The 16,037-nt window shown below is 32.0% G+C and overlaps 1 long non-coding RNA gene across 1 annotated transcript in view; it reads right to left on the bottom strand.

The window, feature by feature from the left end:
* LOC134757137 (uncharacterized) overlaps positions 1-16,037 on the bottom strand; it is a 90,240-nt gene that overhangs the window by 24,955 nt on the left and 49,248 nt on the right. The window contains exon 2 of the long non-coding RNA XR_010130809.1: positions 8,279-8,445. This is a non-coding gene — a long non-coding RNA (uncharacterized lncRNA). The remainder of the gene's footprint in view (positions 1-8,278; positions 8,446-16,037) is intronic.

The raw sequence follows: 16,037 nt of genomic DNA, 5'->3' as shown, positions 1-16,037 counted from the left end.
TAATTAGTAGTTTATCAATTTTATCTTTTTGCAAAACCAACCTTTCATTTTGTTGATTCGTTGTATTTTTTTAAGCCTATTTTGTTTAGTTCTGCTCTGATCTTTACTCTTTCTTTCCTTCTACTAATTTCAGGTTGGTGTATTGATTTTTCTAGTTCCTTGAGGTGCATCATTAGGTTGTTTATTTGAAATCTTTCTACTTTTTCTATGTAGAGGTTTATTGCCAAACTTCTCTCTTAACACTGCTTTTGCCATATCCCATGGTTCTGATATGTTGAGTTTCTATTTTCATTGCTTTCAGGAAATGTTTTAATTTTCTTCTTAATTTCTTCATTGAGCAAATGATCATTCAGTAGCATGTGTTTAATTTCCATGTATTTGTTCAGTTTCCAAAGTTCTATTTGTCATTGATTTCTAGTTTTACTTCATTGAGGTCTCGAACGATACTTGGTATGATTTCTAATTTTTAAAATTTGCTAAGACTTGTTTTGTGGCCTAACATATCGTCTGTTCTGGATGTTGTTCTATGTGCTGATGAAAAGAGTGTGTATTCTGCAGCTGTTTAACTGAATGTTCTGTAAACGTCTGTTAGGTCCATTTGGTCTATAGTGCAGACTAAGTCCAACATTTCTTTGTTGATTTGCTGTCTAGATGATCTGTCCAGAGTGAAAGCAGGGTGTCAGGGTCCCCAACTATTATTGTAGTGAGGTCTCTATCTCTCTGTAGTTCTGATAATACTTTATTTATATATCTGGGTGTTCCAGTATTGGACATTTATATTTACACTTTTTACATCCTATTGCTGAATTGATCTCTTTGTTGTTATATAATGACCTTCATTGTCTCTTGTTATTTTATTTGATTATAGTCTACTAATATAAGTTTACTTACTCCTAAAACGTTTGATTTCTGTTTGTGTGGAATGATGTTATCCATCCTTTTACTTTCAGTCTATTTGTGTCTTTACAACTGAAGTGACTTTGTGTAAAAAGCATATAGTTGGGTCTTGGTTTTTTGTTGTTTTTTTTTTTTACCATTCAGCGCATCAGCCCATCTATATATTTTTTTCGATGATCAAGGCCTTATAAGCCATATTAAGTTTAATAGTAAATAATACACAGAGGGAAATTTCTTCCTCTGAGTCATATGTGTTTATCAGTTTTCTATAGATGTTGATTGCCTTTGCCATACATAAAATTTTATGCTTTTATGAGACTTTTCTTAAAAATATCTCTCGGTCGACCAGGTGCGGTGGCTCATGCCTGTAATCCCAGCACTTTGGGAGGCTGAAGCAGGCGGATCACGAAGTCAGGAGATCGAGACCATCCTGGCTAACATGGGGAAACCCCGTCTCTACTAAAAATACAAAAAAATTAGCCGGGCGTGGTGGTGAGGCCCATCTATATTTTTTTAATGAGGAATTTTAATCATTCATATTCAAAGTTGTTATTGATAGGTAAGGACTTACTTTGCTCATTTTGTTTATTGTTTTTGATTGTTATAGGTATTCTTTGTTCTTTTCCTTCTCTTCTTTTTTTTTACCTTTACAATGTGGTGGGTTTTTGTTGTGATGTTTGACTCCTTTCTCTTTTTCATTTATGTACATTATGTAACATTTCTGTTCTAGAGAGTTTTGTACTTTCATGGGTTTTCAAGATGGTAGTATTGTCGTTCCATATGTAGGAATCCCTTAAGCATTATCGTTCAAGTATAAACATTTTAAATTTTGATTAAAACCAATTTATCATTCCTTTTTATTTATGGATAATGATTCTTTGTGTCTTATCTAAGAATTCTTAAACACGCTTAAGAACACAGAGATTTTCTCCTAAATTTTCTTCTGAAACTCTTTTAGCTCTTATATTTAGGTTTATAAATTGGTTAATTATTGTAAAGTAATAGTGGAAGTTCATTTTTGCCCATACAAACACACAGGTGTTCCATTATCTTTTGTTAGAAAGACATTTGTTTTTTTTCATTGAACTGCCTTTGAATGTTGTTTAAATCAAGTGACTATATGTTGTGAGTGTATTTCTGGATTCACTATTCTGTTCCATTAATCTATATGTCTATTCTTATCCCAAGAATGCACCATGACTATTGTGATCTTATAGTTTTATATTAAATCTTGATATAAGGCAGTATATATCCTTCACTTCGCTCTCCTTTTAAAAAATTGCATTGGGTATCCTATACCATTTACATTGCTGTATAATTTTTTTTATTGTGATTTCTTTTTTGGGGGTAACAGATCTCTTAAGATATAATTAACATACTATATAATTCACCCATTTGAAGTGTACAGCTATCACCACAGTCAACTGTAGGACATTTTCATGACCTCAAAAAGAAACCCCATATTCATTAGCTATCATCCCCAACTTTCCTATTCTCCCAGCTTTAGGCAAGCACCAAGGTACTTTCCATCTCTGTAGACTGGCTTATTTTGAACATGTCACATAAATGGAATCATTTAATATGTGGTCTTTTGTGACTTGTTTCTTTCACTGCAAACATTTCAGTATAATGTTTTCAAGGTACATTCATGTGGTAGCATGTACTAGTACTTTTTTATGGATAAATGATATTCCAGTTTATGAATATACCACATTTTGCTTATCCATTTATCGGTTCATAGACATTTGGATTGTTTCCACATTTTAGCTATTATGAATAATGCTGCTATGAACATTTCTGTGTAAATTTTTGTGTACACATGTGTTTTAATTCAATTTTAAAATCAGCTTGTCATTGTTTACCAAAAAGAAAAAAAGTAACTGGGATTACATTGAATCTATGGTTCAATTTGGGGAAAATTAACATCTTAACAATATTGAGCTTTCCAATTCATGAATGCAGTATATTTCTATATTTATTTAAGTCTTCTTTAATATCTATCAACAGAATTTATATTGATAGAGTTGTCAGGGTACAGTTGTTGCACAAATATTTTTGAATGTATCCCTAAGTATTTTCATGTTTTGATACCCTCTTATATTAAATAGCTTTTAAAACTTCTAATGATTTGTTTATTAGTACACAGAAATATTATTGATGTTCGGTTATTTACCGTATGTCCTAGAATCTTGCTAAAATCACTCTCTGATAGTTTTTTCTTTACTTGTTTTTTGAATGTTTCTTAGGCTATTTAATATGATCATTCCTGTCATCTATGAATAAAGAGGTTTACTTCATTCATTCTGTTTTTTTTTCTTATAACAATTACTGGGACTTCCAAATAATGTTGAATAAAAGAGAAAAGAGGGGGGATCCTTGCCTTGTCCCAATCTTAAGAGGAAAATCTTCTTTTACTTTTAAGTACATTTCCTGTAGATTTACAGATATCTCTTATAAAGTTGAGAAAGTTCTCTTCTATTTTAGTAGGCTTTTATTATGAATGAGTATGGTCAAATACATTTTATACATTTATAGATAGGCTCATATGTTTTTTCTTCTGTTTTTCTTCATTAATTTTGTGACATGCATTGATTAATTTTCAAATACTAAACTAACTTGCATTCCTGATATAAATTCCATTTGGTTATGATGTGTAATTCCTTTCATATAGTATTGCATTTGATTTGCTCATATTTTGTTTAGGATTTATATATCTATGCTTATGACATTATTGGTGTATACTACTCTTTCCTTGTAATGTCCTGATCTAGTGTTACTGTACAAGAACATGAACTTTACAAACAGGGGTTGGTAAATATATTTTTATTCTGAATAATTTGTTGGAAAATTTATTTCTCCCATAAATGTTGAATAGATTTTGAGTATGAAAGCATTTGGGCTTACAGTTGTCTAAGCCAAAGTTCTGAGGTTTTAATTTAATTGATTTAATATATAGAGTGAGCTATGGTAAACAGAATAGTGACCTCACACAAATGTCTACATCCTCATTTCCACAACTTGTGAATTGCTACTTTTTATAACAAAGTAGAATTATGAGAGCAATTTTAATATTAACCAGCTGATTTTAAGATAAGGAGTTTATCTTGGATTATCTGGAAAGGCTCAATATAATCACATGTGTCCTTAAATGTAGAATAAGAAGATAGAAAAGCCCGTATCAGAGTGATGCAATTCAAGAAAGGCTTAATTGGTCATTGCTGGCTTTGAAGATAGACAACGGGACCATGAGCCGACTAATTCAGATCCTCTCTAGAAAATGGAAAAGGCAGAACAGTTTTTTCCCTAGTGTCTCTAGAAAAAAGTCAGTCGGGATGACACCTTGATTTTAGTCCACTGAGACTCATTTTAGATATTGACCTACAGAACATAAGACAAATTTTTGTGTAGTTTCATGTCACTAGGTTTGTGGTAATTTGTTATACGAGCAACAGGAAACTAATACAAGAATTATTTAAATTTTCTATTCATTATTATATGTATTTTGGTAATTGTGTTTTCTCATTGTTCATTTCATTTAAGTTGAAAAAATAATTGGCATAAATTTATTTATAGTATTTAATTTTTAATCCCTACAGAGTATGAAATGGTATCCCTGTCTTCATTCCCAATATTGGTAACTTGTATTCTCCTTGTTTTTAAATCTTGAACTATCTAGCTAGACTTTTATATATATTATTTTTTAAATTTTTCAAAGAATTACTTTTTTATTGATTTTTCTATAGCATGAGTCATTTCTATTTTTTTGTTCATTACCTATTTTTTTCCTTGAGTGAGTTTAATTTGATATTTTTTGTACTTCCCAAAGATGAAAGTTTGTATCTTTGACTTTAGTTTATTATTCTTTCTAATATAAGAATTTAAAGTCACAAGTTCTGAAATAAAGCACTGCTTTAACTGTATTCCACTAATTTTGATGTGTTGTGCTTTTATTAATATTTGGTTAAAAAATACTTGCTAATTGCTCATAAGTTCTTTAGAAATGAGTTAATTAATGTCTAAATGTTTCGTTCTTTTCAAAACATTTTTAAGGTTATGTTTCCTATTATAACTTTACTGTGGTCAGAAAACTTACTTATTTTATTTTTATTTTGTTTTTGAAATTTATTGAGATTTGTTTATAGCCCATAATATGGTCTATCATGATGAACTTTCTACATGAGATTGGAAAAAATATTCATTCTGTAGTTGTTGGGTGCCACGTTCTATAAATAAAAACTAGGTTAAGGAGTTGGTAGTGTCATTTTCATCTTTCATATCTTTATTGGTTCTTTGTCTAGTAATGTATTCATTATTGAATGAGAGAAGTTAAAGTCAACAACTATAATTGTGAATTTCTATACATCTCTCTTTAATTCTGACAGTTTTTGCTTCATTACATTTGATAATCTTTTATTGGGCTCATATATTTATACCTATTATACTTTGAAAATATATCCATCCTTTTATCATTATTCCAATGTCCTTCTTTCATATTCCTCTTCATCTTGAAGTTGATGTTTTTCCAATATTGGTATTGTCATCCAACTTTCTTTAACTTACTGTTGTTTGCTTAGTGTATCTTTTTTCATCTTTTTGCTTCAATCTTCTTGTATTTTTGTTTCTAACATGCATCTCTTATAGACAGGATAAAATCGATCCTTTTAAAATTCTGTTTAGCAATCTTTTCTTGGTATAATTATGATCATTGTTTTATTTAGGTCTCTAACTGCTATTGTTTTTGTATATCTGTCTGTGTGTGTGTATGTGTGTATGTCCTAACTTTTCTGCCTTTTTGGGGATTAATAAAACTTTTTAATTACTCTATTAGATTTCTAGATAGATATAATAGTATTGTATTATTTTTAGTGGTTACTCCAGGCATTGCAACATATACCTTTGACTTATCCCAAGTTAATGTCTTAAATTAGGCAAGGACTGCATACATTTGTGTTCGTTTGTATATCTAATTTATTTTTATTTCTTGAGGTCTAAGATAAAATTTATCTTGAAGAACTATATTCAAAAATATAAAATTAAACCCAATCCAAATTCATTTATATGTCTCATATAATAAATTTCTGCAGTTAACAATGATAAATTACAAAACTCAGAGAAACCATACTAGCTTTGCTATTTTTATTTTATTTTATTTTTGAGACGTAGTCTCGCTCTATCACCGAGGCTGGAGTGCAGTGGTGCGATCTTGGCCCACTGCAACCTCCACCTTCTGGGTTCAAGAGATTCTCCTGCCTCAGACTTCCAAGTCGCTGGGATTACAGGCATGCACCACCACACCAGGCTAATTTTTGTATTTTTAGTAGAGACGGGGTTTTGCCATATCAGCCAGGCTCATCTTGAAACTTTGCTATTTTAGCAACTTGTAAATATGTTCAAAATGCAAATATTAGAATTAATACAGGATACTGGATACAGGCTACCAGCAGCCACATCAAAAAACCCTAAATTTGACGACACACACACACACAAACCCAAAACACTGCTTATAATCAATGCAATGATCCACAAAGATCAACACCGGCAGTCTAATTAGACAATTATAGTCTATTATTAAGTAGGAATATAAAACAATGCACATCTTATGGTTGTGAACAAATGCTTGATAATTTTTGAATTACTAAAACGTTAACCATTGAAATATATTTCTTTTAAGATTAAGAAGGAAAAGGCAACCTCGTATTTTTAGCAAAGAATTTTGTTGCAGGACTTTTCCTTAGTTCAGCTAAAGATGGGGTCCTTGTTCCATGGTCATGAAAATTTAGGCTTGAAGACTATTTGAAGAGTGAGAAAAATGGGATTTATTAGGCATAAAGGAAAAAATGGGGAAACAGAGACTCTTAGTGAAGTGAGAGCCTGTGCTTCCTGCCCTTGGCCTTCCATCCTCACAGATTAAATCCCAGGTTCCATACAGGAACAGGAAGAGGAGGGGCCAGGCTCCTCCCAGGTGCAAATGACCCGGACTTCTGTGGCTCCACCTCAGTGCTCAGGCAGATTGGAGTTTTGCCAGGGAACTCTTCCCCCCTGGATGTCTCAATTTGATCCTTTTTTCATTCTTTAATCTAAGATTAGAAACAGGCAAATATTTGAATCATTTTCATTCTTACATAATATATTAACTTATTACTTACCAAAAATAGAAAAAAATTTATTGTTTACCTATGCAAATATAATTATGCATTTATATAACTCATAAAGCTTTACTCAACATGCTTTATTTTTTATTTCTTTATTCTAGCAATCATTGAAATATAGCAATACTAGTTTAACTTTCAACAACTGAGAACACATCGACTTGTGCTAATCCTGATTAAAAACCTAAATTCATTTTCAATTAAAACAACCCGACTTTACTAAAGAATAATTACCATCTAAAAAAGGCACAGAAAAGGCCATTGTTTTGTGTTCTCAAATGTATTAAGCAACGCTTGATAATAAGAAGAATTTAATGAGCCAATATGTGTGAAATCACTGTTTTAAAAGACAGGAATTTAAAATACTATGTTGAATTGTCATTCCAAGTAAAGCAAATGAGCTATCCACTTTGTTTTGTATGGCTTTTAGTTTAGTTTTTATTTGTGCCTTTTGAAGTAGGAAGGCAGTTTTTGCTAACCTGGTTTTATAGATGAGGATACTGAGAAATACAGTCATACAATTAATAATCTGTAGAGTGAGGGTCAATTACTGATGTTTGACCCTGAGCCCATTACTTTTTTAACAGACTTACATAGATTCAACTGAAATATAAATTCTCTTGATTTTGACTTTAATCTCACCCAAAATTGGAGAAGTCCTTTATAGAATCTGAAGGCAGCAACAATCTCATTAACTAGCTCTGCAAGACAGAAAAGCTCCTGCGCAGTTTTCATGCTGATCAGAAACATGCTAACCAAAATAAAAAGCATCAAAAACAGAGGAGGGAAAACGGGAAGGAATAACAATAGAGCCAGTGGAAAAACAGCCCTATCTGGGAAGAGTTTTGAAGATCAAGTTCAATACTGGTGAGAAGTTGGTAGTACATAGGAATGATACAATTAGTAATTAGTGCTGCCCAGCCAATGTTTCTGTTAAGTTAGAAATGTTTTAAAAATTAAAATAATAATAATAACATGCTTGGTAGTTTAGAGGAGCTCTGTGTTTAATTGGCACATTTGATATATGTTGACATTATACCCAACATAAATATATTTCTGGTGGGGTTGTATATGTTTGGGGAGATGAGGAGAAATCAATGGGCATATTTTTAAAGGCTAATTTGTGTTTTGTTTGTTTCCTCCAAACAGGGTGGAGGCAGTCAAAAGGCCACTGATCAAGGCCTTTGGGTAGTCTGCAATTTAATTAAGACCAAATTACAAATTCTAATTACCTGGCACCAAAGAAGCCAATGTGTGAATGCTTGACTAGAATAGAATACACTCTTCAAGGGCTTCTCTTCTTGGATTCAGCTAGTCTGTCATCAGAAAAGACATGAAAAGATTTTGTGTTAATCAATTTTCTCATCCTCGATGAATTAAAAATATAAACGATGCAAGTCTGAAAAACATAAAATGTAAGCCAGTTAAAACATTATCTTTATAAAGAAAATTGCATTTATAATTGTAAATTGACTTTCTAATTTTATATTTAAGAAAGCAAAAGAAGGAAGATTAACATGTATTGACTATTATATTACCAAACATTTGGCTAGAAACTTAAGAGGTCCGTTCTTTTATTAAAATAACACCACAAATGTATGCAGTAGGGATGAGAAAACTGAGTATGGGAGTAGACATGTATATTAAAAATTATTTAGCCAAGACTTACATCCCAAAGACATCTACCTTCAACGCCCGTGATCCTTTTAACCTATCACCATCTTACATTCCTTTTCTCTTCTTTCTCTGTTCCATACGTAATAATTAATTACAGTAATTGTGAATGAGATTTTTTTTATTTCCTTGAAGAAATAAATAGAATCCATTCACGTCCACTCTTAACTAAATCAGATTATATTGGGGTGAGGAGGGAAAGGAACACAGAGAGAGCTTAAAAAGGAAAGCTTTGTCTTTTAAATAGCAATTCCAAAACCATATGGATGCAGTCATTTAGCATGTAATCAAGATTCCTTTTGAAAGGTGACAACATTATTTTATTAGAGTCAAATGATTGCTTATATCATAGAAATATCATAGAATCAGAAATTATAGCTCACAAAATCCTTGGTTTCTCTGGGGGCAGATTAGAACATAAACTCAGGTGCTCCTTCCTACTTATTCCAAGTCGTATTCTCCATTTCAACACTAATATCAAAGCTATTGTTACACTCTTAGTTTACAGTTTGTTTGTGTCACATTTTAAAAATATAAATGGTTAGGTGGCCACACGAATGAACGGGGCTTTGTAGCTGAGATTGTCACAAATGGCTCAATCTGGAGAAAAAAGAAAACTGGATCCTTATCTAATACCACATTCAATGTTAAAATTACAATATATTCAATAGATTAAAGGTCCACAAGTGAAAAGTCAGACAACAAATTTAACAGAAGAAAAGATAGTGTAACACCTTGTGATATAGGAGTGAAGTAAGACTTTCTAAACAAAATCCACAAACACTGAACTATAAAAAATTCAATTACAACTCAACATGAAGAATTTATCTTAAACAAAAACACCATGAATAAAATCAAACAAGTGATGATAAGAGCTAATACCTATATAGTGTTTACTGTGTGCCAGGGAGTACTTATGCTCATTTTGCTGATGACTCAAAAAGAAAACCAACAAAAATCTAGTTAAGTAACTTGTCTAAGCTTACTTGGAAAGTAAATGAAGAATCCATCTTCTTTACCCCTATGCCATACATTTTCCCTCCGCCCAATTGAGAGAAATATTTGCAATATCAAAAAATATCAAGGACTGACTAAGAATATGCAAAGAGCTCCTGCAAATCATCATTATCAACAATAATCAGAAGAAAGATGAAAACAAATGAAAAATGAATAAAGCTTACATTAAAGCATTTGACAAAGCTGAAAGCATCAAAACAACAGACTCTAAACCACATTAGAAATGGAAAACTGTAAATTAAAACAAGCAGATATTGCTTTATACTTCTTAAGCTCGCACATTTTAAACAGCTGGATAAGTCAAGTTGGTGTTGGAATATAAGCAGATGTTGAAATACAGGAACACTCTGTATTACTGGTGGGATTCAAGTCTGGTGCAACATTTTGGACAATTTACGGCACGATTTTGAGTAAATTGAAATATTTGCTTACACCTGGGTTTACATCCCAAAGAAATTCTCATATTGGCCCCTCGGGAGACATGAGTGTAGATATTAATCACAGTTTTATTTTGGAGAATGAGATGTTGTAAGTAGTGTGGTTGTCTATGACTGGGGAAATGTATTTGAAAAACGTGGCGGGTGCACATCATTGAGGATAATGCAGCAAGAGTAGATAGTGGTCATATAGACGTAGACAGAGCTAAAGAAGGAAACAATGGGGAGATGAAAAATAATAATAACAATGAGAAAGAGATAAAATCTACAATACAATACCATATTTATAAATTAAAATAATATGCACCAAAACCAACAATAGACATGTTATAAAAGCATATATCAACAAAATGATGCATAGAAAATACTTCTGAAAAGTAAATGTTGACTGAGAGTAGGGAATGAAGTTAAAAATGAATAAAACATTTAGTCAACAAGAGATGGGTCTTGTATAGATCAATGTTGATAATTTTCCATGAAATGAGAGATGTAATTACTTCAAGCAGTTACACTCAAAGTCTAACAAAAATAGAAAGAAAAGGTAATTTTTTCATTGATGTTAGACATTAGATGAATAAGGTTTTATTAATCACCATGCAGTTTTTCTACATTATAATTTGCATTCTTCTTCTCAAAAATACCTGTAATAGAAATATTACTTGCCATTTACAGATAAGAGAAGGTCTAAATATGAAATAATCTGCTAGGAACTGACAAAGCTAGAAGACAATCTCATGTACATCATGAGTTTCAAGAGTATACTTTTTTCACTTCATTTATGTAATACTTTCAAAAGGACTCATGTTCAGATTTTAGGAAATATAAAATAAGGTTTTATTACTGCAGGGCTTCCTAGTACCTTTAATATCCCAGTATCAAGAGTTTGTAACATTTCCAAGGAAAAACAGCACCACAGACATAAATACAACTCCCATTTAGCCAATCTGTTAAAAGAGCAGAACTTATTGGATGTAATGAAAAAAATAAAAAGCAAAAAACATTTTTTTTCTTAATTCTGGCTACCATTCAAGCTCTCTTGAAACTGGTTTTCTCTTGCCCTCAGATAAAATATCAGTTGAATCTCATAGCTTATGTCCTCTCTTGAGAAACTAAATATATATATATATATATTATATATATGTATTTATATATATAATTACATATATATGTAAAAATACATATATATATATATATTTTTTTTTAGACAGAGTCTTGCTCTGTTACCCAGGCTGGAGTGCAATGGCGCTATCTCAGCTCACTGCAACAGTGCCTTCTAGGTGCAAGCAAGTCTCCTGCCTCAGCCTCCCGAGTAGCTGGGATTACAGGCACTTGCCCCATGTCTGGCTAATGTTTGTATTTTTATTAGAGACAAGATCTCACCATGTTGCCCAGACTGGTCTCGAACTCCTGGCCTTAAGTGATTTCCCTTGCCCCTCAACCCTGCCTTGGCCTCCCAAAATGCTGGGATTACAGACAGACATGAACCACTGTGCCCGGCCAAGAAATTAAAAAATATATCTATGGTCAGTTATAGTCACAAGAACGGTCTCAGTTTATTTATTAATTAATTTAATCCAATGTAATGATCAAAATAATCCAAACGTCTCTTAAACTGAAGCTCTTTCCTGCCCTCAGTGTGGTCTTGCTTTGAGCTGGCTGCCTGAACTGAGACTCTACATTTGACTTCCACATTCTTTCTTTCACTTTTAGTTTCTATCCAACATCACTGATTGAGGAGAAGAGAGTAAGAAGGACAGTTAAAGGGAGCAGGGACTATATGTAATGTTCCAGGTGAAACATGATAACGGTTACCACCTGGGCCAGATATCATAAATATCTCTGGAATTATTACACTAGTCTTCCCCTCCACTTCTCTCTCCTACTTTCCATGCTCAACACAGAAGCTAGGGCGACCCATTTCAAGCATAAATCATGCCACTCATCAGCTCAGAATCTTCTAACTGCTCCCCACTTTCCGAGTATAAAAGCTAAAATCTTTGGAAGTCTATAATCTGGATGCTATCACCTTTCTCACTCAGCTTCTACAACCCCAGCCTCTGTCTCTTCAGTCTCTGTAAATGTTCCCACCCTGAATGTCCTTCCTTGAACACATGACATCAAGTATAGCCAAAACTTGGACACTTAATGGGAAGAGTTCAGTTATCCCTCAAATCACAGGCTTCTTCCCACTACCACAGTCAGCCTCTCACCCTTAGATTTTTTTGGTCAACTTTTCACATGTTCCCCAGGACACATATTAATTTTTTTGGCTGGATCTTTTTGAAATTTGTCTTTCATTATGCTTAAATGAAAGGGGTACAGTCCCTACTCATCCCTCATGGTGGTGAGAGGAATCATTCAAGTGGTGCAATATTCTCATTAATAATTTATTTTTTCAGCTGTATTTATGTATCATTGAGAAGTAAAAATTGAATATATTCAAGGTGCAGAGTGTGATGATTTGATATATGTGTACATTGTGAAATAATTACCACAATCAAGTAATATTTCCTTCACTAATATAATATTGGATTATTAAAGATTCCTTCAATATGCCTTAGGGATTTAAAAGAAAAAGACAATAAAATGTAGGCTCACAAATTATAGTTTATGCATTGATGTTCAATGTTAGATTTATTTATTCATTCAAATCATACTTCTAGAGGTCTCTATTATGATCCTAGCCCTATCCTGGGAGCTGATTATTTGTTACTCAAAAAAATTCACAGGAAGCTCACATTTTAGTTGAGGGTAGACAGAGAATAAGCCAGTAAACCTACTTGTAAGGAAAGAAGCCTTTCAGATGATAATAAGCACTTTAAAAAAATCAAGTGAAGTGAGCTGATTAAAAAATTACAGGGCATGCCTGAGAACTGAATTCAAGACATTTTAACTCTTTTTAAAATTAGAACATGCTCATATTGTATATAATGTATACATTAATTTCATACATGTGTGTATATACATATATGCAGACACATATATGCACATATGCATATATTGATTTTTCTTTAACAGTACATAGTATGAATGTCTATATATATTTTATATCATATACATGCAATTATTTAAATTTCTAAATAAATAATGTATCAATAATATTTTACACTATGTATATTTCCTAAGAGTTAAGTTGACTCACTTTTCTACTTCTATAAATTGACGACCTTTATAATGAATTTACACTTTTACAGACTGATGATTTTAGGAACAACTTACAATTTATAGGTATATGTTATTTTTAATCTTTCATTTTCATCTCTAGTTATGATGTCAAATAAATAAGTTACTGACTTAAACTTCTTGCCTTCTAATTTAAAGTATGATAAACTTAAAATTTTTCTCACTACACAGACACATATTTAAGGATACAGAGGAAAGTCTTGCTTATAGTGAACATTCTTTCAATTGAAATATAGATTCTCCATTTTTAACAGTAAGTAAAATGATATTCTGGCTCCAGGATATGTTTTATAATTCACTTCTAATGGCCTGTTAATCATGAGAATGTCTTCATTTTCTCAGCTTGTATCTATCTTCTTTCTGTACCTTTTCCCCTCCAATCCCTCTAACTGACACCAAGACCAGGAAATTTCCAGGTTAGAAATTATTTTATCACTTAGTTTAAGCTTTCCGTGAATTTATTATTTCCATTTTCTTTTTTTCATATATAATAAACACCATTTGAATTGCCATAATTCTACATTTTAGTATTCAGAAATGATTTAAGAGTTGGAATTTTTTTCTCCTTCAGTAAATTTTAGAAGGAAAAAGAGTTATAATGTACGAACATCTTTCATCCACATAATAAATTATAAATTCACACATCTTTGAAAAATGTTCGGCTTCCTAGCAAAACAAATGTGTACATTAACACTCATCATAGAGTAACACACAACTACATTCCCTATGAAAAGAATCTTTATGTACTTTACAGAATTTATGAAGAGAAGTCCTTTTAAACACCACTGAATGATACCATCTGTGGTTGGAAGTACAACAGATATTCAGTATCGCATCACAAAGAAGGCAATATGAGTTGCAGCTCCGAAGTGTCTTGTATTCCTGGATCGTTAGACTATCTTTCTATAACCTTTTTTTTTAAACCGAGTAACACATATTTATTCTAAAATACAGATGTGATACAAGAAAAAATATTCATAATATCACCAAACAGAGATAACCATTTCTTTTGAATATTATCTTAATTGAAATGCTTAGTATTGTGCTTGGCATGTGATAACCATTCACTAAAAGGTAGCCATTATTATTAATAATATAAACAATATTTTCCATAGAGTATAGTATGTTAAGTAAAATTTTTATTAACTAAGATAACCATTGCTCTTTTTTGTAGGAATAATATAAATCAGGCATCTTAGATGTTTGGTGACCTTTAGCACTGTCTTTTATCTTAATGCATTTATGAACGACCAAAATATAAATGGCTGATAGCAAGCATTCGGTACGTACTAGGAGATATAATAAACAACATACATTTATGGTTTAATGTATTCTGTATTATAAAGTGATCTCATTCATGTAGATATCATGGTAGAAACAAAGACACAGAGAGATTAATATCCTCAGTATTACACAGAAAATAATGAAGAAAGGAGCCAAAATCAAAATCCAAACAATGACTCCAGAGCCTATTGTCCCTTATACCATAAGGTACACTAATATGGTTATAGGCATAGGAAGCAGAGGAAGGAAGTGTTGATTGATCATGAAAAGCGCTCCAGTGTCTAAATGGGCTTCATCTGAAGACAGCCTTGGGAAACACATTATTTGAGCTGTACTTGAGACACATTGCTTATTCCAAAATATTAGTGTAAATATTTAGGTGAATAAAATCCAATATTCTATAATTCAAACTCATCTCTGCCTTCACTAGGTTATCCCCAAGATACCAGGGTGGCCATGATGACATGAGAAGAGGTTTTACCCTAGATGCCATAACTGATTCTGGCATAAACTAGCAGCTGAAGCTTGGGCAATGTGATTGTCTTTGATGTACCCTAACATCCTCTATCCAGACAAAGTGAGGATAGAGCCTGCCATTGAATGACTATATACTATTTTAGGAAAAATAATTATTAGACCCCATTATCTACTACATTTTACCTGCAAATGCTGTATCTGATACTCATCAAAGCTGTGTCTTCTTCAAGACTCAGCTCAGATCCTTTATTCTCCGAGTTAAATGTTTTCAGTCTATTTCAATTCTCGTAAATGTCTCCATATCTGATTCTTATAACACTGTGTAATGTTTATTCAACTATTATGATCTTCCTTCTCTCAGTCCTTGGGTTGCTTTGAATTTCAGTTTACCTGATGCATTGCTGTTTAACCAGGTAAAACTTTATTTTGCTTCCCAAAGTCTTCTGTGAGTATAACAATAACAAAAATTATGTTATATTTGTTTCTACACCAACATTATTGTCTCTAAAGTAGAAATTTAATATATAAATAAATCAAAATTAATTAACATATAATTCATTCAACATTGAAAATGAAATATTCTTATTGTTGCCTACCTCATTGAAGAGCTACATTTATAGCTGTATGTGTCACTAGTACTAATCTGATGAGATGCAGCAGTTGTTTTTAGTGAATAATTTAATACATCCTAATTATAACACACTCAGACTTTGAAAATAGATTTATAAGAAAAAAATCACTTTTACTAAACCAAAGTACTTTATTTTTCAAGTTTTGCTGTACTTTGGTTTGACAGCAATTGATTATGGGGAAAGCTATGAAAAAGTGACAACAAATTCTCTTCCCCAAATTGAGTTAGGACTTGTCTTTTAAAATTAAAGATGGCAGAAACAAGGTTCCTCTCTGGATTAAGCATATA

Source organism: Gorilla gorilla, chromosome 15, assembly GCF_029281585.2.
Source record: "Gorilla gorilla gorilla isolate KB3781 chromosome 15, NHGRI_mGorGor1-v2.1_pri, whole genome shotgun sequence".
Lineage (NCBI taxonomy): Eukaryota > Metazoa > Chordata > Mammalia > Primates > Hominidae > Gorilla > Gorilla gorilla.
The sequence above is the reverse complement of the archived record's forward strand: the minus strand, read 5'-3'. Positions and strand labels throughout refer to the sequence as shown.